Genomic DNA, 27473 nt, shown 5'->3' with positions numbered 1-27473 from the left:
TTTGGATTGTTAATGGAAAGAACATCATCAATATATCTGAATGTAAAATTAAATGATCTGGCTTCTTTGATCTTCTTGTTTATTTTGCAAATTTTGCATTCCATAATTTAATAGCTAAATGTTGTCAGCAATTATCTGCATAACAAATATGTCGAAAATCTAAGCGATCCATGTCAAGAATTTTATCATTTTTATTTGCTTTGCCAAACCTTGTTACAATCGTCAGTGGTCTTTCAAATATTTAAACGATGATGTGTAAAATCTTTGTTTTCTGGAATTACAAAATTTAATTACTGAATTTATTAGCATTGTATTAAGACTACAGAAACTTACAAACCGTTTTACTAACTTTTCTTCTTTTATCAAGAGGATCCATCAGACATATCTATAGTAAATGCGACAGGTCAAAACATTACTGCAGTTCAAGGTAAAGAACGTGATTTAGAATGTAAGGTAACCAGTGGACAACCTGGCGGCAATGTAACTTGGTCCAAGGACGGAGTTGTCGTTGCCAAAAATGGACCAAATTCGGTTAGTACAGGTTGACACCTAAAAGATCTGATAATGGAAAACTGTTCAAATGTGAAGCTTTTAACAGTGAAGACGAGAGGGTATTGGAATCCTCAGTCCATCTTGAGGTTTGTTGTAAGATGTTTTTGATAATTTATGATGAAGTTAAAATTCGACGCCATATTTTGCCAAAAGTGAACTTTGTCTTTTATTTCCAAAAATAACTTTAGCTGGATATTTTTCCTGTTCAATGCATTGACTTTCCAACGAAACGAGTAAAACCTGGACAGATGTTTTATAATAGAAGGTAAAACCGTACTCTTCTGGATCACACGAATCCATGTCCTGTTTTCATTGGAATTCAGTTTGATCATTTCATTTTGGGTTTTTGGGTTTTTGCTATGTTGTCTACGTCATTATCTGTATATCATAGTCCAGGTATGATCCGAACAAGGATATTTAAAATGGTTCTTAATTGTCTAAATTACCTTTATTTTAGGAATTTTTGAATAGCGGGTTTTGAATGAATATTAAGACTGCCAGATAAGCTCCATTTCGGATCCGTTTTTTGCAAAGATAATCGTAGGAAAAGTTTTATATCAATGGCATTATGGATAAAAAAAATGTATTTTTTCTATATTCTATATTCTTTATACTAGTAGTCTGGATAACATAGGCTAAATCTGAATCACAAAATTATGATAACCTTGATGTCATTAGAGAACCAAAGCGGGATAACAATAAATTTTATTGTTAATGTTTCGGCATAATTAAGTCAATTTTTAAGTTGCATTATCTTCGAGATTTATATAAAAAAAGAAAATATGATTGTCTTTGTTAAATCATTATTGTAGGTGAAAAAATGAAATAAAATTTCGCTTCTAGAACCCAGTTTTGTTCAGTTTTATCAAAATAAGCAAAGAAGCATCGCTGATGAATTATTCACTTTTAATAATTTGACCTCATTGAGTCCGTATTCGTGTGACCTTCAATTTAACCCTTAGCTAGAGATGGGTAACGCATGCATTAGGCGTGTTGAGTTATTAAAAGGAAAAGAATGTGAACATTGAATTTGAAACAAGGACAAACCATTTAATCGATTGATTCGATCCACAAAAACTCATTCTTTTACAGGTAAAAACGATGATTAAAATATATTTTTAATCTATAGTATGAATTCAAACAGACCTAGAAAAATCCAATTGCAGGAGTTCGCTATCTATTTATATCTATCAATTTCATGTTTATATCGAGTTATATCACCGTCGGCAGTCTTCGGAGGTCACCTCGATGTTTATTTAGATGGCGTCTAGACTAAAGTACACACGTAATGCTGATACATTTATCGAGCCCATGCATTGTAAATTGTTTATTTTAGATTTTTTTTTATAATTTAGAAATATGTTCTAGTATGTTATAAATCATAAATGAAAATTTGAGTCAAATCGGTGAACATGAATTTAACAGCTAATACTCCGTTAGTGTCGTTAAAAACTTTCATTCACTGTATACGGATACTAATGATTTCATGGTTTACCCAGTAATCAGCACTTCAAAAGAAAACAATGACCAATGTCTGAAGTCGTTAAACAGTATAAATATTTCGCGTGTATTTCTGACTTGACACCATCTAATTAACTATCAGCAACCATTTTAATTTATGAACTTGTGTAGTTCTGAATTACATTTAAGTATATATCATATAAAATGTAAAAGTTTGAATAAATTCGTCAGCTAATGCCTCTACCGTGCAAATATGGAAGAATTTGTCCAAAACTATGTGTAAAATTGCCACTTTTTGTCAAATATTACAATTTCAATGTCAAGGTGACACGAACAGTAACCTTTCTGCACTAAAATGTTCAGACTATATTATCCTGTCCTAAAAACTACAAGGAGAAATCAGTTCTCCATCTTAGAGAATTGATAATATATAGCCGTATATAGCTAATTCAATCTTGTTCGAATTCAAAAGAATCCGCCAGAGTGCTCTTAAGATCATACAACAATATGTATTGCAAAGAATAAGTACAAAGTAATGATAAATGTAATATCCTCAAAGTTGAAAATTATACTTTTGGGTAATGTACTATTTATATTTAAAAATGTTTTTTTTCTATAATAACAACTTCTTTTAGGCACTCCTTATTTTGTCAGCTGTACTGAAAACACTCAATTTGGAGTTTATCTCAAAACAGCAGAGATTAAGATAAAGTTTGTGAGTGTTCCCGAATATAAAAATTACAAAGTCTATAAGAATGGAACCAAATTTGCAGATTACACTCCAACTGTTAAAAAAAATATGAAATTGACGGATAATATATATGGTAAAAATGTTTCGGTGAAAGGAAGCATCATATCTTTACAGATACAAATAGACACTTTAGATGATTTCAACTCGTATAAAATAGTTGTAAAGAATGCAGTTGGATGCTCAAACCATACAATAGAACTTGTTTCTGCAAGTAAGTTAAAATTGATATTCTAATAACAAAATTTATATATCATTAATCAAACAAATTAAATATTTTTTTCACTTTTCAAAAGTTTTATATCATTAATCCAACAAATTAAATATTTTTTTCACTTTTCAAAAGTTATATATCATTAATCAAACAAATTAAATATTTTTTTTCACTTTTCAAAAGTTTTACCCCTTAGTTATTTAATTGCATTAAAGAACTTTTACATCTCAACATAAAAGTTGTCCTTTCCAATTGAGTACACACATACAAAGTATGACTTTTCTATATTGTTCTAGTTAATATTTTGATTTAACTGTATACATGTATCAAGGTCGTATTTTACAAAATCTGATTCAGATACGATACAAAGTAACATTAATTCTTATTTTCTGTAGGTGCTCTATTCATGCCTAAGATTCTTCAAACAACAGCAAAACAAACACAGATCTTTGTTTTGTGGATACCAGGATTTAATGGTGGCTTTTTCCAATGGTATATCGTTGAATATAATGAAATAGTAGTCATATACTGGAAAAATAAAACAACGCGTTCATTCAACTTGATAGTTATTGGTGGATTACAGCCAGCAACTAAGTACCTCATTCTAATGTTTTCAAGAAACATGATTGATGATAGTAATAGAACAGAAGAAATTATAATCCAAACGGGTAATGTAGTTATGCAATTAAAACATATTTATTTTATATATTTTCGATTATACTCAAATCGTGTATATGACAAGCCTAGCCAGCAGTGGGTAGAATCGTGCCGTAAAAAAAATATTCATACAGAAAATCATTCAGTGACACCGTATCTCGAAAAGAAACCCCACATAATTCACGTTATTCAGATACTAGTAAGAACCGTCTTTATTTCAGATTTAAACGAAAATACAAAATACTAGTTTTCCTTTGATCTTTATTTAAAACTATTTTTTTTACCTCAAACTTTGTCGTTCTACCGATTTCCACATCAAAACATAAACCTGTATTATTTTCTTAAATATTTTTTTGGTAAATTGTGTTTCTGGTAATTTTACTACTCGGGAATATTTATTTAAATATTTTCATATTGTTTTTTCAATATCAACTTATGAACATTTTTATATCCCCACCGAGAAGCGACGAAAGTTTCACTCTTGTACTTAAGTCATACATATGTAAGTATGTCCGTATGATAACTTGAGTAAGTCTATACCGAAACAATTGAAATTCTCTGTTTGAAAATTTTGAACAAATAAAGACACTTAGGTTTTCCACCCCCAGGCATATATTGCCAGAGCTGCACTCATTTTGGAATTTTAGGGTTTGATGCTCATCATCTACGTATTTGATTTTCCCTTCCAGCTATTTTTGATTCTCGCACCACTGATTAGTCCTGAAGTCCTGAAGACGGAACGCCTATCTACAACTTTGATGAGTTTTGTTTAGACACTGATTTAGATGGAATTTGACTGATTCCTTATCTGCTTGTCTACTGTTATGCCCTTGAAAAAGCGGAAAATTACAAATTTTGGGATTTCCAGACTTAAGTAAGCCTTGGCCAACTCATTTGAACTTTTGAAATGCTGTTAGGGACTAGTTAATAAAGATACAGTTTGAATTGAATCTGATTTTCAATTATCTCATCCTATATGTATTTCCCCGGATAATACACAAAGTAGTTAATACTTCGGTTAGCCACCACCAAATCATTTGATATTTTGTTATATTTTAAAGGAACACTCAATACTGTCCCAGTTTGATTCTGGCAGATCTCCCTTTAGTTTTCTAGAGTAATGCCCCTACACAAAGTGAAAAATACAAATTATTTCGTTTTGGGCGAAAAATGTAATTAACCGCTACCAGAATATTATCGTAGGTCCAATTCTAATATGTCATAACTGATTTGTGCCCTTGATAAAGTGCAAAATTGTTTTGTTCTCTGACAATACCTCTGGTAAGCTTCCAACAAAGCATTTGAAACTTGGAAATGTTCTCTGGGACTCTATTATTACTGTCTCATTTGTAGGGGAAAATGGAAATGAGGAAAAAAAATTCCCATTATAAATAATTAACATCTATCTATATATTATCATCTATCTATATATTTATACACCACACCATATATAGTCATTTGAACAAAGTATTCATTCTATCTGTATATTTTTTTATCACAAGAGCTACTTGTATATATTAAGCAGTTTCGATTTTACAGCCCTTCATTCCGTTCTTTGTTATGCTAATTTCTATTACATTCCGGTCGAATGATCTTTTGCCACGTGCTACTCGTTAAAAATTATTTGAAAGGAAATGTATAATTCATTCATAAAAAGTAGATTTATAATTTTGTTTTCTAAAAAGGAGTTATTTCGGAGATATGACGAGTAAATATTTGCTTATAATATGTACCTGTTGATACAACTTATCTTTGTTACAAGTATATAATAGACTTGGTTTATATACACAATAGAAAATTCATAGTACATAGGGAGTGTTAAATCGCAATGTTTATGATAATTTATCCAATAATGAAGTGGTAATTGCACTAACCTGACCACGCAAAAATATAAAGTTATCTACAAAAAGCCCCACACAAAGGAGAGAAGGCTTCATTGTTCGTATTTTGTTTAAAAGATTTGAACAAAAATTCCATTTCATGTTTTATCATATTCAAAATCCTCAATTTTGTTATCCTTTTCTTTTGATATTTTGCGATGTTTCTAGTTTTCCAAATAACCCATTTCGTGATAATAAACACCGTACTTAGAATTTGAAAATAAGATATATCTGCATTTATGACACCAAAATGATACATATTTCTGATTTTTGTCATTTTTCGATACTCAATTTTGAAAAAAAAAATCCCATATTTTCTCAAAAATTTCCCGCCAAACTTCTTCCACCAGTTTACAGTATATAAAAAGATGAAATAGTGATTCTTTTTATTACAAAAGTGACACTTTCCGTTTGAGCGATTAATTTTTTGTAATTTTTCTTAAACTATATTATAAAGTTACTTCCATTGTAGTTGTTTCGCTTTCCTTTTAGCTAAATTCTTATCTAAATTGTCCCAAATATCTCTCCATGGTAGTTCATTACCAAAATGTAAGTTCCACTTAAACTATTTGGAGTTATATTATTTTCATAAAGGTATCGAATATCTTTCAGGCACATTTTTTTTGGCATTAACGACCCATCCATTTTTTCTAAATTGACAAGAATTTATTATTTTCATAGGTCTACCAGAATGACTTTGCACGATGGTGTCGGTTTTTAAATGGTCAATTTGTTCAGGCGTTAATGAAGCTTTAATGCGGCTATATTGTGATATCCAGTTCCTTCTATCTGTTAGCTTGTTAAAAATTTCGAGAGAAGTTTCAAAAGATTTATTATTTAAGTCCCATATATCTTTTATTTTTCTTATTCCACTGGAGGCAAAATTTTCATAATATAAAGCATGACCCTTGAACTTGAATTTACAATTGCCAAAAATATTTTCTTCTATAAGGTCCTCTTTCGTGACGGATTTTTGAGTTTTCTGCAAGTCGGTCCAGGAAGTGAAAAGATTTTTATAATATTTAGACATTTTTATTTGCCCCATACCTCTAGTGTCCGAACAAGAACATAGGAAAAAGTCTGTATCATATTTTTCGTCTAGTGACGTTAACCAGTATTTTCCTATAGCATTCCATTTATGTGTTTCTGAGTTTACAATACTGTGCATACTTTTCACCTTTTTTGAATTTATAAAATTCCTTAAGTCTATCATTCCTATCCACTTTTTTTCTTTCGGTAAACAGCACACTGTCCTTGCGATTTGGTTTACTTTCCCGTCCCATACAAAGGACCATATAATATTATTCATTTGTTTTTCGTATATATCTGGAATACCTCTCATTTCAATTTCGTATCCAATCATAGACAGTGCAAATGATTGAATAATTAAAACTTTTCCCGTAAATGTGAGATATCTTGATCTCCAAACCTCCATACAATTATATATTTTATTTATTTTTTCTAACCAAATTTGATCTAAATCCACCTCATATCCGTGTTGAACCCCTAATGCTTTCACAGGCCGCTTAGACCATTCAATTTGGTTAAATTTTGATTTTTTATTGCGCCACCTGCCTTAATACATACTTACAGTCTTTTCCATATTCATTCTAGCTCCTGAAGCGTTTTCCTTTAGTTTTAAAGTTTTAAATGTTTCATCGATAGACTCCTCATTTTTATTAAAGTGTTGAGTATCGTCAGCAAACATATTTAGCTTTGTTTCAATATAGTCTCGGGTTCTAGTTGGAAGTTTTATTCCTGCTATATTCGGGTTGTTTCTAATTGATGCTGCAAGTGGTTCTGCTTGCAGAATATATAACATGGGAGCGATTGTGCATCCTTGACGAATTGAACGAGTTATGCTTACAAATCTAAAAGTAAACCCATTCGTTTGAATACACGTCTTAGCGTTAATGAAAAGCCTTTTTTCCAAACTCCTGAATTTTCCCCCTAATTCGTAAACACTTATTATATATCTTGCAGTAATCTATTGCCTTGAAAAATGTTGCGCCCTTTGACAAAACCTTTTTGATCCAAATCAATTATTTGCGGTAGTACACTTTTTAACCTTTCCGCAAGTACTTTAGATATGATTTTATAGTCTGCGTTCAACAGCGTTATAGGATGCCAATTTTCTATGTCCTTCCTGTCCCCAGATTTAAACATAAGCGTTATCATACCTCTGTATTGAGATTCACAGAGCAAATTTTTGTCGAAAATTTCCTTAATAACCGCCACAAAATCGTCGCTTATCATATAAATTTCATTCACATTCCGTCTTCCCTAGGGGATCCTCCCTTCCGCTGAATCCCGATTCTCTCCCACTGAATCCCCGTTCCCTCAGGTTGTAATTAAAACCCTTTTGTTTCTTTCAAAAAACTAATAAAGTGAGAAAACAGGGATGTACTATTTCAATGTTTGTGTTTATTGCAATTGCATAAAATTTCCAAGCTTATAAACGGTTTATTACTTCAATGCAAACATCCTTTGATATGCCGACATAATACAGCTAAAATTATGTTGGCATTAAAGGAACAGTGTCTCATTAAGTGTAGTCAAAACAAATAGTATTATAATTAGTGCGGGTAAACTTACTCTTCAAATTGAAATTCAAAATATTAACATTCGTCTGTTTGCAATGAATAAACGTTTTTTTTCTGTTTGTTTGAAATGAGGATTTTTTTTTGCGGAACGATAAAAAACCGTTAAGCTCTTGTTAACAGCTCAGTGAAAGCATATTTAAGATAACTAGAATAAGGAGACCCCAAGCGTCTACCCCTATTACAACCGGACCTATACCTATTGTATATATTGTTAATTTGTTCTATACTATAATGGTCCCAGTCCTGAACATGCATTCACTATTTGCCACTGGACGATCAGCAACAACAATTAACCATTACGCTGATAGATATCTAAGTCTTAACAAATTATGGTACATAAAATGCAATACTTTATGGAATAAATTCGAATATTGTTGCACGCAGAAGAGTATATATTTATAAGGTGGTGTTGTATCTAGGTCAGACGAAAAAACTAAAAAGAATTTTAGAAAAATTTAAGAACTTGTAGTATTGACAACTTCGTTTTATTTAATGATATTGAAAGTTTTGTTGATTATAATTATTGATTTTGAGATTCTTTGAAACCTGTTGGGATGCATGATATGTTTTTCCTGATGGTACATTCATATGGTGTCGTCACTTGCTTTCATTTACATTTTGGTATTTTTCTCAAAAACAGCTTTCAGTTGTATATTGTAAAATTAGACAAAAGACGAATCGTATCGTAATCGTAACTATACTTATTTTTTGGCACAAATGCTACTTACCTGTGTGGCAAACGTATTATTGGCATAAATGAGTTGTTGTACAAAAAGACGCATTTTTGGCACAAACAAATGTCTCCCCTAATAATCATGTAAATAAGCAAATAGATATAAGTTTATTTTTTTTAAATTACAGTTCATTTCGGTAATTTTAAAAAATATCTAGAAATGCAGCTGAAGTTGCATTTATTTATTTAAATTATAAAATTCTTTTTGATTTTTAGTTATATAATTTTACTTATTATTCCATTCGATTTCAAAATATTATTACCGTTAAACTACTTCTTTCCAAATAATCAAATTTTGTTCTAAAGCAACATCCATTCACTAAAACAATATCTATTCAATGTATGGTGTAGGCAATCCAGGAACCACATAATAAACATAACTGTATCCATGTAAATGTCAAGTTTATAAAACAATGCAAAATCATCGTTATCTAACTAGTTATCTGGCTTCAATATACTATTTACAGTTCCTGTTAATTGTCTTAATATGACTGGACATATTATAACACAGATGTAAAATGGAATTTTTGAAAATGCTGATATAAATAAAAAATGCAGCTGTTTAATTTCAATTCATGAAACTAGTGAAATTTTATATATTTACTAATAAAATTTCATATTTAAGAACTGAAATCCCTTTATTGTAATTTTATTCGTGTGGAAAAGGATTGACTGAAGCTCATTTTGTATGAAGCGCAGAAGCGCCTCACTAAAAATGTGCGCACGATCAACGCTTTAACAACCCATTAAAATTACAAAAAAAAATTCAACTCTCATATAATTACATTTATATGCTACAACCATGAAATTACGAGATATCTGAAGCTTTTGGTTTATTTTCCTATGCATTATCGTGACGTTGTCATGGGAAACACGTGCAGTCATTAATGTTGCATTTGATTGGGAAATAAAAAGTGATTGTGAAACGCCTCGCGATTGTTGTTATCCAATCAAATGTATGTATTATTATGCAATATACATATTAATTTCAACTCTTAAAAAAAAAGAGAAAAACAATAAAATACTTTAAAAAACTTTTAAATATTTTAATTAAATCCTCTGAAAATGTATGAAAAACACATTTGAAAATTTATGATACCAACATAACTATTTTACTGTTCTCATTATTTGACTTTATTTCGTGTGATTTTTTATCCGTGACTTTAAACAAGTTTAATCTTGCCAAGACCTGGTGCCTGTTTATCACAGCTCTCTTAAACGGGTGTCATTCGATATATCGAGAAAAATGATCGTGAAAGAATATCTAACGGTGGTCAAGCATTGCGATCTGATCGTGAAAGATCTGGTATCGGATCGTGAATGCAATTAAGTATATTTCTACTAAAAATCTGGGGAAAATCTGCTGTATTTTCAAAAGTAGGAACAAATCAGAAAAAAAATATGTTTGTCAAAATGATTCAACTTCCTTAATAATATTACATAATAATAAACGGGAGGGGGAGGGGGATGATATACAGCAACAAACGACAGCCAACGAATTACATGCTCCTGACTTGGGACAGGCACATACAGAATGTTATATTGAAAAAAAGAACACATTTCAACGAAAGGAAATAAAAAATATATTATAAATTCATATTTTATGTATTCTCTTAGTAAAACAGATACGTTTCACAAACACCATAACGCAAACATACGTTGCCTATAATATAGTGAGCGTCAAATTAGCGATGCTGTGATATTTTGGTAGACCACCATGCGACCGCTTAATTTTGATGCTTTGTACATTACTCTTTATTTTATAGTTTATTTTTTATCAAAATGTTTCTTTTGCAAAGGAATTTGACATTTTGGTGATGTTTTTCGAAAAAAAAACTGATCTTGTTTTTACTCTTTTTGAAGATTTGTAACAAATTGTCCTTAATAATTCAAAGAAAAAATGAAGACGCTTTTATTGTGACATTTTCTGTGGTAGACACCCATTCAACGCATCGATATTCGATACTAATCGATAAAAATATAATTTAAAGCATAAAATATTTAATTTTTTATTTGGAATTTATCATACTGGCTTCATTTCTCCGTTCTGAAATGCATAAACATATTTTTTGTTGCTTTATATAACCAAAACCGAAATTACTAACGTAAAACGTTGGTTAAAAGTTTTGTGACAGGAGACCTTTGGGGATTCATATGCTTAGTATTTTTTTGTTTTATGTTATAATTAAGATTGCTGTCCGAATGAATGCCGTTCAAATGTTATAGATAGGAGGCATGTTACATTTTCTGACTAGATGAACAGTTTTGCACATTTTTAATCAATATTGATAATTTCTCTATAGAACAAGTTTTTTTAAAGTTGTTGTTATAGTGTACTTTGGGATTGGTTTTCTGGTAATGATGTCGAAGTTTTCATGAGATTCGCTCATTTACATCGGATTTCTTTGCTTTCAAACAGTTTTCCAAACTTGTTTTACAACAGGATATGCGCTATCATAAATTTGAGAATATAATCTTTTCGCTATAAATGCATTTTGAACTGTTGTGCCGTAAGGAAGTTATACTTTTCTTTGGTGTCTTCGATCAAAAATGACTTCTTTCAAGGCTTACTCGGTCCGAAAATTGCGTTATTTCCGTTTTACACACATGTCTTCCCAAAGCCCTAGTGTTCCTCTTCCAAATGGTATAGCATTATGATGTTTATATACCTATGAGTACCCGAAAATAGAAGGAATACTGGAAGAACAACATTAGTATGTTACCCGTCTACACGAAAAATATGAAAATTTTCTTGTTAGTATTCGGAAAACTGATTGACTAGACCAAATAAAAACCGATAAGCTATCTGTAACTTAATTTCTGAGGTGCTTTAATTTTTTACACAAAATAACCCTTGATCTTTCCTGTATTTTTCTTATTTAAAGTCGATTTTTTTGTGTCATTGCTCGTAACGTCATTATTTCATTAGTTACGTCAAAAAGTGATTATATACAAAGAAAAAGAAGAAAAAAACAGTACTTGAAGAATGCAGTAATTATGTTAAATAAATAACTAACGAATTTACTATGACTAGATAATTTATTTAAATTGATGTCCAAATTGGCCTGTTTGATTCACTGATCGGATCATCATAATACAAAGATCAAATTAATGGAACAAAATCTTCTACAGACACTGTACTTTTTTCATTTATCAAACTGATAAAAAAAATTCTACCAAGAACAAACGCTCATGGTTTGTATTGTACTAACGAGGGGAAAAAAGTGAAGTGATTTTTAATTTAATGATCAAAAAAAATGTGTGGACTTTAACGGTAATTTTTTGTGGACTTTAGCGGACTTTGTTATTGTGGATTTTAACGGCGTTTTCTTGTGGACTTAAGCGGAGATCATTTTGTGGACTTTAGCGGAAAGTTTGTGGACTTTAGCGGCGTTATGGACTTTAGCGGAAATTTGTTGTGGACTTTAGCGGTGTTGTGGACTTTAGATGAATTGTGGACTTTAACGGTACCACAGTGCACTAACCTAAAGATGAAAATGCAGTACTTTTTAAGAAAACACACAAGGCGACACACAATTCTCTGAGAATCATAATGGAAAAAAACACGTTTTGTATCTATAATGGTCACATTCCAATTTATGATATATTTGAAACTTAATTTTTATTGTGTCCGATAGTCCAGTAAAATAAAAGTATGTTATTACTTGAAAAAAGTTCCAATTATTTTTGAAAAAAGTATAAATTTGATGATTTTTATTAAAATTGATCGTGAAAGACCATTCAATGCATTATTTTGATCGTGAAAGACAATGCGTGACCAGACTTAATAATTAGAAAACAACATTTTTATTACCAATTGATATACTTGTAATTGGTTGAAGCGTGTGATTACTTACTCAGAATGTAAATTAACGCTTTCATTTATTGGTGATATATATTTATATATATATACCCATATTTAGACCTGTTTTCATTTAAGAGGCAATGCTACATGTAACTAGGCATCCAAGATAATAAGATAACCTCTAGGAGCGAAAAGTAGATATTTTTGTCTATATAATGCTAAAGGCATCCACGAATGAGTGAAGCGAGAGGGAGTCTAGTGGTCTTCTCCTGGAAATATCTTAATGTGAACGTTTTTGTTTTCCTAGGGGTTAGATCAAAGAAGCTATATCATTTAATTTTACATATAGGTGTATTAAAGATATTCATTCCATTAACAATACAAAATTCTCTGATTGGGACCCATTAAAAGTCATAAATTAGAGATTATAGACACCACATACACAGCTTCTTCAGCCTCGACATGTGCCTCGAATTTGACTACAGCAATCATCTCAATACCAGAGTCTATGACAATCGAGATGATTTCAATTTTGAAATTATGAATTTTCCTCACCTTAGCAGCGATTATGAGATTTTTATAGTGTTGTTTTCATTTTGTATTTATATTTTACTTATTTTGTATTTTATCGGGAAAGTGTATATGTCATTTAAAAGTCCCTAAAGTAATTATTTTCGTTTGCCATAGATTTAATCTGGTGCGCACTAGTTTAAAAATCGTGCGCAAGACTTTTAAACTCGTGCACACGACTTTTAATTTTGTGCGCATGAAATTTAAAAACTGGTGCGCACAACTTTCAAAAACTGATGCGCACGACTTTTAAACTGGTGCGCACGACTTTTAAACTGGTGCGCACGACTTTCAAACTGGTGATCACGTAATTCAAACTGGTGTGCACGAGTTTGAAGGTCGTACGCACGAGTTTCAAAGTCGTATGCACCAGTTCTTGAAAGTCATGCGCACCAATTTGAATGTCGTGCGCACTGTTTTTGAAAGTCGTTAGCACGAGTTTGAAAGTTGTGCACATCATTTTGACGTTATTTTTTTTCCAATTTTCAACAAGAATCAAATCAATTATTGATAAAATCAACAAGAAATCTTCGTTTTATACATATGACAATGCATAAAAACTAATGGAAATCAGATGAGACCATCTTAACTCTTCAAACGACATTAAACATATGCAGGACGGACAGACGGACTTATATTATTATGAGGGAACTAGTCGGTGTGGTATAATCAAATAATCAGATCCAATGGCATTGAACCATCATAGCCTTATTCACAAACAAAAGTGAAGCCGAATAAGTCATGCAAATCCAATCTTTTGGTATACCAATTAAAATTATTAATTATCATTTGTTTGCAATAGAGAATTACCGGTAACAGATCTTTCACGATCCTTTTCACGATCATCAAAATGCGGTACCTGATCTTTCACGATCCGAAATATAAAATATTTGCAAATATTACCATTTTTGCAATGTTTCTGTTAATATAAATAAAAAATAACTTTAAGAAATATTCTAATTAGTAATATTAAACGATATTTTTAAGAGAAAAGTAGTTTATGTATTAAAAATTTGAAAAAAAAAAGTCATGTTTGTTTACATTTTTATTTCTCTGAAATTTCGAGGAGCAATCTGCCTTTTGTAGTTTTGTAAAAACGGTGTACTTTAAGCCTTGACATTTCTTGGATACTGAACATAATGTTGAACCATTTTTACAGACAGTTTTATTTTTCCAAATATATGTCATTATGATTAAATTAGATTGTTAACTGACGTTGCATGTGTCTTTTCGATCCTATACCAGATCTTTCGCGATCCAATCGCAATACTTGACCACCGTTACCTATTCTTTCACGATCATTTTTCTCGATATACCGAATGACAGCCGTGTCACAGGACTAGGACATGTCCCAAGATCATCTTAGGACATATCTTTGTCCTAGATGCGTTTAATAAACACGTCGTAACTTAGGAAAAGTCATAGGAAGCGTCCTAAGTTTAGTACACTTATTTAAGTGTCTAAAGATGATTTTAAGATAGTCCTAACTTTAGGATATATTATATGATGGTAAATTTATATTAAATACCACCCCGCCTATATATGTTTATTTAGGTAGCAATACACATAATATAAAAAAAAATCACATTAAAAAATGAAGAAAAAGGTTAAAATATGAAAAAAATATTTACTTTAAAAAAAGTCAAAAAAACAAAAAACTAAAGATTCAGAAAAAAAGGTCCCCAAGCGCCTGTGATCTGTAATGAAATAATTTATGTACTCCGGATTTACATGAAAGATGCACGAGATTTGCCTTTGAACTCTATAAAGTATAAAACCGTGATACTTCGATTTAAACTCACTCAAAAATATATATTTAGTTCTCACGATTTACAAATATGTTGTTCAATTCTTAATTATACAATATAAAACGTATTTACATTTTTTGTGGTTTTTTTGTTTTTGTTTCATAAAGTTTGAATGTACAATTATTAGCTAAATATTATTTATTATCTTTATAACAATACTAATGATAATTCTAATTTTTAATCTTCAAATCATATTTTCCTCTACGCTAACACTTAGGACAGCGGTTAGGACATCCAAGCTAGGATAGTCCTAAGATAGCTTCGATGTGCATGCTGAGACATGTCGTAAGTCGGTCCTAACTTTATCCTTATTTATTCTTAAGATAGGTCTTAGGACAAATCCTAGGACAGCTTCGATAAACAGGCCCCTGCATCATGGTATGATTTTCAATTATTTGAATTGTAAATTTGATATTTTTTTATTTATGAATTGGTAAATGCTTATGAACAAATCAGTTAACTGAAGAATCAATTTTATCTTTCAAAAAGAAATTATTTCCAAAGATTAAAAGTTTGGCATACATATATTCAAACCGGGGGCCGGTTTCACGAAGTTATCCTAAGACCTGCCATAAGATATATCTTAGGACATGTCTTATGATCCTCTTATGACTATCTTAGGACATATCTCAGACCTCGTCTTGAAGCTGTCTTAGGATGATCTTAGCAAAGATATCCTAAACCTGTCGCAAGTTCTTTAAATTTTTAAATATTAACATGGATTTCTGGAAAAATTTATGGAAATGTAGTATGTATTTCCAATAAATTACTAAACGTATTGATTTATATTCCACAATTACATAATTTGCATAAAACAAATGAGTGTAACTTATATAAATAATCTATAAATAATACCCCAATATATATATATGAAAATTCAAATACAAAATTGAGAAGAAAAAAAAACCGAATAAAATGATGACAAATTTTGTGTACAAGTGAGTTGATTTCAATTTGTCAATGTATCGGTTATAATAAAGTTAAAGGATAAAATCGTGCATTCTTGCGATAAATACATCGTTCATTGTTGATAATTCATTTTGATAATCCGTCAACCAATAAAGATTTATTTATGAGCAGGAAAAGGAGATTAGATAATATGAGAATAATTAAAACTAAAAAAACTAGAATGATTAAAACTAAATAACTAAAAATACCGCAAAGGACCTCCTTTGTGCACAAAGGAGCACAATGTAGCTCAAAGGACCACAAAGAAGTTTAATAAGAGCCCAAAGGACATACATTTGTTTATATAATTGGTAAAAATGTCATTTTATAGGAAAACACATATTTGTTTTTTATTAAATATTGCGAAAATCGGTAAGTTGAATAAACTGGCCACTCGCGGATTGATTACGCGCTACGAAGCCGTTTTAAAAGTCGGTACGGATATGCATACGATTACGAGATATCTAAGATTTTCAATTATCGACTCGTCGACAAATATTTTCATACATAAATATTGCAAAATATTGCAAAATATGAACATATAGATAAAGGCTGGACATTTAACATAAAAAAATAAAGCAATATTTATGATCCACAAATAATACGAATACGAATACGAATTTGTTTATTATAGTGACATTGTGTATATATACAGTATAATAATAATATTTGTCAATACAATGTGTGTACACCCGGCCCATTGGACCTATAAGTCACTTAAAAAATATAAATCTAAAAAAACATTTCATAGTAGAGTCCTGTAGTTCAATTATTTACATAAATGAATTGTCTGCGTTTTATAAATGCTTGTAAAATATATTTAGCTGTTCTTCTTGGAAAATAAGTTAGAAATTGTATTAATTGTTCACAGTGTGGCAGTGATAAAAATGTGTCTTTGCCTGGTAAGGTTGAGTAAAGTTCAGTAATAACTATTGTATAATGAGGACTTAATTCCCATTAGCATGAACACAGAGAATGCTTTTACAATTAATTATCAGTGTTAAAAAGCAGTCTTTAAAAACAAGAACAAATGTTTTAAATATTCATTTATTTTTGTAAGAAGGTTTAAAATGAGAGAGTTTTGTCATAGAAACATTCCTCAAAGCCAAAAATTCACGACGATACACTCACATTACAATCATTTTTAGACTACAACCGGTATATTTCTTTTTCATCAAACAGCCCAACGACATAAATAACCAAAAAACATCTTCATAACAATTATGAATCGTAAAGTAAGAACATTTCAATAGATACTATGTTTTTGTCCAGAATACATTTTGATAAAACAAATTCAATTTTGACATTTCTGAAATACGGATCATCAAAATTCTTCCGACACCACTATTTAAAGACACACAGTTACTGCAATAACATTTTTTTTTTACATCTTGTGAAACATTTTCTTCATAGCATATAAATTTGAAAAAAAAACATAGTTTGATTGCATAGTTTACTGAAAAATCATCTATGCTATCATGACAATATAAGACTGCTTGTTTCACTGCCAGTAACGAATATTTCAGACATAATCAGAACGATTTTTAGGTCCAAATAACAAAAATATTAGTATTTTCACTGACAAATACAAAAGTAAATTACAATTTTATTTGTTTTTTAATATTCACAGCAAAATATCGGTTTATAAATATGCTATCTATAGTTATTAATTATGAACAAATTTTCTTAGTTCGAAAAATGCAATAGTTTAAAAAATTACAACAACAATGTAAAAAATGATAATAATTGTTATGTATAATTGTTATTATTATCCTTTATATTATTTTATTACATTTTTTTTACTATTTATGAATTCACAATAATAATACCTCGGATACTTTAGGCGTGTTTTTTTAGAGACCCAAAATAAAGTCTATATTGAAATATATTGATTGCTATTGACAACAGAATATTATATTCAAAGATACGGAATTACTGCCATACCGATCCTTTTTTCCTCATGTGAAACATTTTTCTCATAGCAATTATGATTCATAAATTAAAATAAAAATTTGATAGATACTTTGGTCTAGAATAAAATTTGATATAACAAAGTAACTATTGACATTTCATAAAATACCGATCATCAAAGTTCATATGTCTAGCTTCCGACACCACTATTCAAAGACACCCAGTTACTGCAATACCAGTTCCATTTTGCGTCTTGTGAAACATTTTCTTCAAAGCATATAAATTTGAAAAAGCATAGTTTTATTGTGTCATTGAAAATAAAACAAAATTAAAGTTATCATACCAAAATATATGAGTCTGCTTGTTTAACAGCTAGTGACAAATATTTCAGACATATTCAGAACGATTTTAAATATATGTATAATCTGACTCATTCTTGTTTGCATTTGACAATTCATTGATTGATTAGTGTTTCTTTTACGTCCATTCTAATACATTTATATATTGGTCATAGGTCCAGTGGCAAATATTGCATGCATGTTTAGGATGAGTAATAGATAAATGGGGATACTGTCTGTGTACTTTTCTACAGTCAAATCTTGCCAAAAATTAGTAGTTTTAAATAATAAATTGTAGGTAATTTCTCTGATCATGGTTTGAGGACTGGGACTAAAACACCATCATTTATATATTTATAAATCCAAGAGTAGAGACACTTCCTAAAAAAATCATTAATATTCATTACCTTCTAAAGATAAACGATCAGAGTATATCGTGTAAAACATTACATGATCATTTACCTGTATATGTTAATAGTACAATAACCGGACATGTCAAGTCTTCCTGGTGTGGATTGCAGATTAAAATCCGAACAGTTTAATTCCGAGGAGGTGTCACTCAATACACTGTTTTATTCTATTAGTACCATTCTAATATATTGAAAAAAATTTCAGAACTATGTTTTTAAGAGCAGGAAAAAAACCATCTAACTCTTATTTTATAAGAAAAAGCCACATAACTTTTTTATTTTTTATTTTATTCAAAAGTAAAATTTAATTATAAATTGTTTGCCAAAGTGAAAAACACATTTTGCTTTTATTTAAATTAGGGAAAACAATGAAAACGATATTGATTCAAAAATATTCTGTTTCTTTCTGAAAAAAAAACTGTTTGAATTAAATCGTAAATCGTAATTTCCCCCCCAAAAGTAAGAATCTCTCTAAAAACCAATGCTCCCACACAATTTGGGAGGTTGAGGCCTTACTCATTTTATTATTATTATGAGCTTAATTTCAATTTTTTCTTCCTAAAAAAAAGTACATTATTGTGTTCAATACAAAAACAATCTCAGGACTAAAAGCTAGTTGTGAATATCTGAATGTATTTCAAAAGTTAAAAGCCACATAAATTGATTATTAAGAACATAGTTTAATTATTAAAGAGTTGATATGTGTAGAAGCATAATTATATCTTTATAATCTTGAATTTGAAAGATATTCATCAGATAGTAAATAAACGTGAATATATATTTATTACAAAAATCCTTGGTTATTTTTAATTTATAAAAGATTTTTCACTTAGAACCCAAGAACACGAAAAATAAGTCACAAAATTTTGACAAAATTAATTAATTATGATTAAGTTAAATTCTTTTTATGTAATTTTTTTTTTTTTTTAGTTTTCATGCATTTGTCATCATTAATCTACTGTAATTTTACTTCTTGTATCTCGTTTTGAAATTGTTAAATAAATGATTATACACTTTTTTTTGTATGAAAAATACCATTATACGTTTAGACAATGATCCTTAATCTGTCATATCAGAGACATATAATACAATTTTATCATTTGTCTCTTATCATATTATTTTAAAAATAATTTTTTTATTCCCGAATATTTATTTGAATAACCATTTTTCTCTAAAGAAATATAAAAATTACAAATATTTACATATATGTTATAAATAAATATACGTCTAAACAGACTTTTTCCATGGTTATACAGAGCTAACACTACAATTTATATATAATTCGTCTGAAAGTTAGCCTTACAATGTTAGACCTGCAAATTTGCTAACTCAAATTTTTGTTCTTCCCTCAGCGGGATTCGAACACCTATTTCTGTGACATCGTGGCAACACCGCCTGCACTGTGTCCAGTGCCCTAGATCACTCGACCGCCTACGCTATAAGATAAAGCTGTCGATATTTGAGTAACGCTTTTTCTCGTCGGTTTTATCAGGACATGATGTATGTGGCAACAGAAAAGAGCTTCGGACGCATGAAATTATTAAACGTGTTGTTTTCAATTTTTTTTTCAGACCAGCTGTTTTTGTCTGCTGTGAAGGACGATAATTGTACTCATCATGCACTCACATCAATATTATTTTATTATTTACATAGAAATGTAATCATTTATCAACAACCAGGTCAGGTTTTGGCAATTAAACCAGAAAAAGACAAGATAGAACAGCAATTCATATTTCCATACAAAAGCACTGATATGTTATCAATTTGATGACAGACAAATAGTATCAATTACGATTTTCATCCCTTATCCATAACTTTAAAACATCTTCGGAAAGTGGTTACTGCATCTGGTAAATTTGAGATAATGATAATAACCAAGAAAACAAATTTTATAATTTATATAAGAGAAATATTTGAAATTCAACTTTTCATTAATTAGCTTTTGAACTAATGTAATTATCTATTTAAGTATTTAGCTTTTTTGGGCTAGCTTCATATCTATATCTTTTAATGATAATCATGAAAAAACAAGCAAAATAACAAGAACAGTTTTTTTTTATAGGCTGGCAATTAAGCTACATATTGAAATATCAAAGTTTAGATAATTAAATTCCCCTTTAAAGCATGCATCCCGAGTGTATTATTTCCTTCAAACATTTTTTTTATTTTCTAAATGTGTTTTTTCAACCTAAATTTGACTACATAAAAATATGTTTTAACGTAGAACAGCTGAAAAGCTATCTTTTTGCAGATGGTGGTATTTGGACAACTGTATGGGTTGTTATGATTGGCTGTGTTATAAGCAAGAAGCATGTTTGCAGTAATTTTATGATGTCAAAAACTTCCTTTGCACTAAATGAAATATGTTATTTGGTTTTATGGGGATTAACAATTGAATCACAGACAAACATGTTGGTATTCACTCATTTTTATCCTTTTCACCGGAATTTCAGGAAAATGGCGCTATTTATTTAAAATACGTCATCAATATTTTAAAGTGCGTTTGACAATTGACTAATAGTCTCTGTTTTTCATATTTCCATACAAAATTTTATTGTTTAGAAGACAGAATATGCAAAAATGTTGGCGTCTTGTAAAATAAGAAATTGTTCGGCCTTGACCATTTATCGTGATTTGACAGAAGTTGCACCTTACGAATATTTGACGACCGGGCAAAAAAGACAGTACAGATGATATGCTTTCGAATAATATATGATTTAGCCGTATGTTAGGTGGATGCATTAAAATGAAATTTTATGGTTAATGTCCCTCGACTATAACAAATTTTGAAAATATAGTGATTTTCAAAGATACATTTTATAATTGTCACAAATATACGATTTTGTTTCAGTCATTTTGCTAGTGATTTTACTTTATTTTGCTATATGATGGACGCTTTCACAAATGGAAGAAATAATTTGTAGGAAGAAATATTATTGATTCAGACGACAAATCATTTTCGAAGAAAACAAAATGCGTTTTAAATATGCGTATAATTGGTTCGCCTTTTTACGATTTAATCATTTGCACATATGCTTGATTTATTTCAGACAAATATGCAATTGTAGAAACATCCCTATCCGTCCAAAGCGTCATCATTTTATCATTAGTGATTATCATTGCACTTCTGTTGGCTTGGATGGGATTATATGTTCGTAAGTTCAAAGTGTGTTATTTGTTAATCCAAAGACAATTGTTTGGAATATCAAACACATAATCAAAACGTAATATTGCACACAAGAAAAGGCATATTCCAAATAAAACAATGACTATTCATTAGACGAAATGTGGTATTTACATATGTATTGCGTTTAATAACGCATCAGAGAGTACGAATTTTTAGAAAAACATTATTACAAATTAAGTATATATGTCTCAAAAGGTCATCGTTTAATTTTTTACGGTTCCGTTTTAACTGTATTAAACATTTTGTTGGTACGGAATGAACTATGTATAATTAATATGTTTTACTGTAATTGTGTGACATCAGTATTATCTATTTTCAATGTAAATATTGATTATAAAATTACATACTCAATGTAAATATTGATTATAAAATTACATACTCAATGTAAATATTGATTATAAAATTACATACTGAATGCAAATTAATGTTATTAAAGGTTTATTCCATGTTTCAATTTCAGGTAGACTGAAACAGAGATACAAAGACAGGTCAGTTTTATGTTTTATTAACAGATAGAACAGAATTTTATAAAATTCCAATGTTGGTGGTTTTTTCAAATGTTGTACAATTGCAACCCTGTATTGAAATTGATCTTAGTCATCTAATATTGTATTGATCTTTTTGGCAATAAATAATTTTTGTAATCATCGGTTTTGAAAATACGCATAACTTACTATTTGTTGTTTGTTAATTAGTGGATTTGTAAAGCATTTTTATCAATCATTCCTTGTTGTTATAGTAGTTCTTTCTCTGTCCGATTAAACATTTAACAACAAATAAGGAAATTATTTCTAAAGACTGGGAAGTTAATAAGCCAATTACTTTAACACGGAAACGTAGTTTTTGTAGGCCAGAAGACGGTTAAGTGAGCAATGATTTGCTTATGTTGTTATAAGAGAACGCAATACACTTTTTGAATAAATAGTGTTTCTCATGGTAATTTTAAATGATTTCTGCTTTGCACATTTGCAATTAAGTTTTAGTTTACACATGCCATTTAAACATTTTAGGATGGAACCTGCAATAAATGTCCAAACATCTGAAGGGACTTTTGGTGAAAGTGCTCATTATACAGAGATAATTGAAGATGATAACCTACAACCCACATCACAAGGTACTTAATACAATACCAAAGAAATGATAACATTCCAATTCGATTTTTGCTACCTGTTAGTAGGTACCAATGCGGAAAGACAGGCATAAAGGCTCAATCAACCAAGTTATGACCGGTTCGTTTCTTATTTCATTCAAATGACATTTTGTAGTAATGAATTGTTTTCTTTCCTCGTATATTTGCAGTAAAGTTTGAGCTGAGCATTACATTGGAAAATGTTGCCTTAAGGATACTTGACTGCCTCGGTGCCTCCATTATTTTTTTCATGCTTCTATTTTTCATTTTAGTTTTCAGTTGAAAAGTTGAATGATTGGTCTCAAATGTGCCTAATAAAGGATATTTCAGTAGTACGTATCTTGCACACAATTTTATTAGTAGTTCCACACAGCTCAGGTCTTCGATCCTATTAGTTGCGGTCGTCATGTTGTACATAATGAAAAAGCAAATCTAGATTCACTAATCACTAAAATTATATTTAAGAGGGCAAATTTTATTTTGAATTGATAAATAAGTTTGGACAATTTGTCAGTAGTGCTTTTTCTATGCTTTTTGCCCAACATATAAATATTTTGAAGTCATCTGGCATTATCGGTAAAGTTGACTCATTCTTTCTTGTTCCTCATTGTTGCTGTGTACAGTTTACTTTCTCTGCTATACCCTTCGTCATAAATGAACACAATGGTTAATAATCATCATTAAAAGACAACCATTTAATTAAGGAGTCGATTGATTATTTCGGCTATGATGATATAAGTGCAGACCTTGTATCATGTGTATTGCTTATCATTTTTTGTTGTTAACAGTATCTATTTGTCTGCCATAGTATTAGTCAAAAATGTAAATAATTGTAAAACCTTGTCATTTTGGGCTGTTACTCCTACAATGAGTCGACTGACAATTTCGGACATGTTGGCACATTTGTGGATCTTTACTTGCTGATCAATTTTAGTTTCTCTTTATCTGTCATAGGTTTCAATATAATATAAGTAATAACACAAACAAAATCGTACACAAAATTTAACAAAATGATTGGAAACATCGTTTAAGTCAATAAGGCCTTTAAGAATTCATCTAACAGTTCGATTCGAATCGACAGTATATAGATCTTGGCATGTTGAACATTTATGTCCCCTCAGATTTCTCTTCTTAAAGAGGTTTTTAAGATAAAAGACATAAACAGCACTTTATCACTATGTTCTATGTTTAGTCATGACAGCAATTTTTGTTAAAAACAGAGTTAATTGGCCACATTTTTTAATCTATATACCCAATTGATAAGTATGGCCAAGTTTGGTTTCAATTGGTCCAGTAGTTTCAGAGAATGATATTTCGTTTAAATTAAAAAGATGACGGACGACACCCGTCATACGATATGTAATGAGAAACACTAACCCGCACTTGGATCATCTACGGTGATCATTAGCCTGCACTTCTGAATTGGCGAGTGCGAACTTTGTTCATGACGAAGAGTGCTCGACTCCTATCTTATTTGACAATGATGCAACTTTACTTGACGACGGTCGATTGTTCTGTCCGCATACTCCTGCACCCTTCAACAAAAAAAAGTAGAAAAAAAACCGAGCATGCATGATATAGCCATAGTAGCACAAAGTGGGGTAAACTCCAACAATCACTTATTAATACATTGTTAATATATCTTCACCAAATAAAACGTACTCATGGTTGAAGAAAAAATTGTACAGTTTTCCTGGCTCTTCAGAAAAGCTTTTGTGCCTTTACAATATACAGTCAAATTACCGTCTTCTGGTCATATTTTGATTTGTATTGAGTTTTAGGGAAAACTGACACAAACTATGTTATTCAAAAGATGACAGAAATTGAAAAAAAAATTGCATATACCCGGTATGCTTCTTAAATGTTATATAACGCGGAAACCTGAAATTCTGGCGTTATTTTTTTTTTTAATTTACACAAGTTTTATTGTTCAAGTGAAAATGATATAATGTGGGTCTTATGATTGCAGAAAATGATAACCCCATCATGTCAATGATCATTAGAGATATAGACCTAGTGTCGGCAGAACATACATCCACATCATCGGACAATGATAGAGATTCTTCGGAATATTGAGACGATGGATATGAACAGCCATACACCACGTTGCTGGTTACTGATCAAGTAAAAGACGATCATGTTTATCTCACTACCAAAAAAGAGTCAGATTATGAAAATGTTGCTTTTGGACATGCCTGTGAATTCTTAGAAGAATATTCTTTATCAGATAAAACAAATGCACATGATGACCACGAAAATTGGAATCTGAATTGCGACGTGAAGGACTTTAACGAAACAAATGATAGTGTGCCTCACACTCATATTTATCCGCAAAGGAATAAGGTAGAATACATCCACTTGTCTCTTAACCAATAACATAAGGTTTAAAATTTATCGTTTTAACTGAACTTCTAAACATGATAGTATTCTGAAATGAGGCCATTATATGTATGATCCAATTGCAGTTATAATCTTAGATTTTATGACTTCAGATTGATTAATGGTGGTTAAACACCCAAAAGCCGTTTTAAATGCGCATTTAGCAAGATTACATTAAAAGGACATGTGATTCTTATATGACGACCTATGTATCGTCAACCAGTATAACGACAGTATCTACATTTAGTCCAGACGCATTAATACACAAAATAGGATGTTTCAGGTTACGCCAACCTTTTTTATACGACAAAGAAAACTCAATTTTTGACAGTTAAACCGACGTTTTACATAGGCCAAGCTTCAAATACAATACGGTTATCTCTATTCTAAAGCAAAATAAACAGATCAGTCCATTTCAGTTATTATTTTGATGTAAAATGTCAATTAAACGAAATTCCGCCAAATGATGTTATCATCTTTGGCAACTAAACAAAGTAACTTTACATGTATGCTTCCGGCGTCACATGTAAACACCGGGCGTTTTCAGGCGTCTTGCACGGTTTAAAATGTAATAAAATTAGATTAAAGAACAAGTTTTGTTGAACAATGTGAGTTTTCTTTATTTATTGTTGAATAATATGATATCATTATAATTATATGGGGGCAAAACAAAACAGGCAAAGCAGTATCGTGTGTATAGGGGTTTCATTCCAGCAGCGCCTGCATACGGAGTATATATCTCCCAAATGATACGATGCCCGGGCTTGTATTTCCTATCATGATTTCCTTGATAGAGAATTGCTGCTCACAAGGAAGCTATTAAACCAAGAGTTCCAAATGGTGAAGTTGAAATCATCCCTTCGTAAATTTTACGGACGCCATCACGAGTTGGTTGACCGTTATGGAATAACCGTTTCACAGATGATATCGGATATGTTCCTTATATCGTAACTACAATACCCTTCCCTTTTCACGAATGTGACCTACGAAATTAGACTATTTACCGGATTTGTAATAACATAAGCAACACGACGGGTGCCACATATGGAGCAGGATCTGCTTACCCTTCCGGAGCACCTGAGATCACCCCCAGTTTTTGGTGGGGTTCGTGTTGCTTAGTCTTTAGTTTTCTATGTTGTGTCATCTGTACTATTATTTATCTGTTTGTCTTTTTATTTTTGGCCATGGAGTTGTCAGTTTGTTTTCGATCTGTGAGTTTGACTGTCCCTCTGGTATCTTTCGTCCCTCTCTCCTTGACAAAATTTCGGCTGCCATGATTTTTTTCCTTAATATACGAGGCTTTGTATTTGACCTGAATTGTCAGAATTATAATGTGTAATCTAGCTCTCAACAAAAATGCAAACCCAAGGAATTTACTCGGAAAAGGAAAACCACTAATTCATACCCATAATCGCTTTCTCAGCGTAATTTTACAATTTTGAACTTTATGTCTTATGTTCAAATAGAGTGGTGGTCATTTCTTGTAGCAATGACCTTATATTATATATAATTAATCTTGTTTATGTGATTTATAAAACAATTCCCATTACAAGCAAGGTTCATCTGAACCTTTAGGCTCAAATGCCGTGTTTACACCATAAAATTAACTCTGAGTGATAACAAATCTGTTCATCTAGACATTTTGCGGGATATAGCATGAACTAGATATACAAAGTTCAAATGTATTATTTCTTAGAAAATTAAAACTTAACTGGATATGCTGTGCACTTATTTCGTTCATACAGAATGGTCCAAAATCAAATAAAGTTGGGGAGAGGTCTGAGAACTGCCCCTTACAATCTTAATAAGATATATCTCGCATACATACTTCCACTTTTAGAATATGCATGCGAGCTATGGGAATGGGATGGGTGCTGTGTTAGAGATTCTGAAAAAAATGAGCGCTTGCAGCTTAAGGCAGCCAAAATTATTACTGGATTTTCGCAATTTGCAAGCAAAGAATCCCTACTTTTTGAAACTGGAGGAGAAACTTTAAGTTCTAGAAGAAATAGACCTAAATTATGTTTATTTCATAAAATACATAATAATAATGTCCCAGAATATCTTATGGATTGTATCTCAGATTATGCAGATAATAATTATTATACTACTAGAAACCGTTCTCACTATAGTGTACCTA

At 30.6% G+C, this 27473-nt stretch overlaps 1 protein-coding gene and 1 long non-coding RNA gene across 2 annotated transcripts in view; both read left to right on the top strand.

Moving 5' to 3' along the window:
- Positions 1-27473, top strand: part of LOC127738697 (uncharacterized) — an 89238-nt gene that overhangs the window by 18626 nt on the left and 43139 nt on the right. The window lies entirely within an intron of this gene.
- On the top strand, positions 21593-22933 carry LOC127738720 (uncharacterized). The gene is made up of 3 exons (XR_008000149.1): positions 21593-21793; positions 22286-22313; positions 22836-22933. It is a non-coding gene; the product is annotated as an uncharacterized LOC127738720 (long non-coding RNA).

Source organism: Mytilus californianus, unplaced genomic scaffold (genome assembly GCF_021869535.1).
Source record: "Mytilus californianus isolate M0D057914Y unplaced genomic scaffold, xbMytCali1.0.p SCAF_4, whole genome shotgun sequence".
Taxonomy (NCBI): domain Eukaryota; kingdom Metazoa; phylum Mollusca; class Bivalvia; order Mytilida; family Mytilidae; genus Mytilus; species Mytilus californianus.
This window is presented reverse-complemented; position numbering and strand designations above follow the sequence as displayed.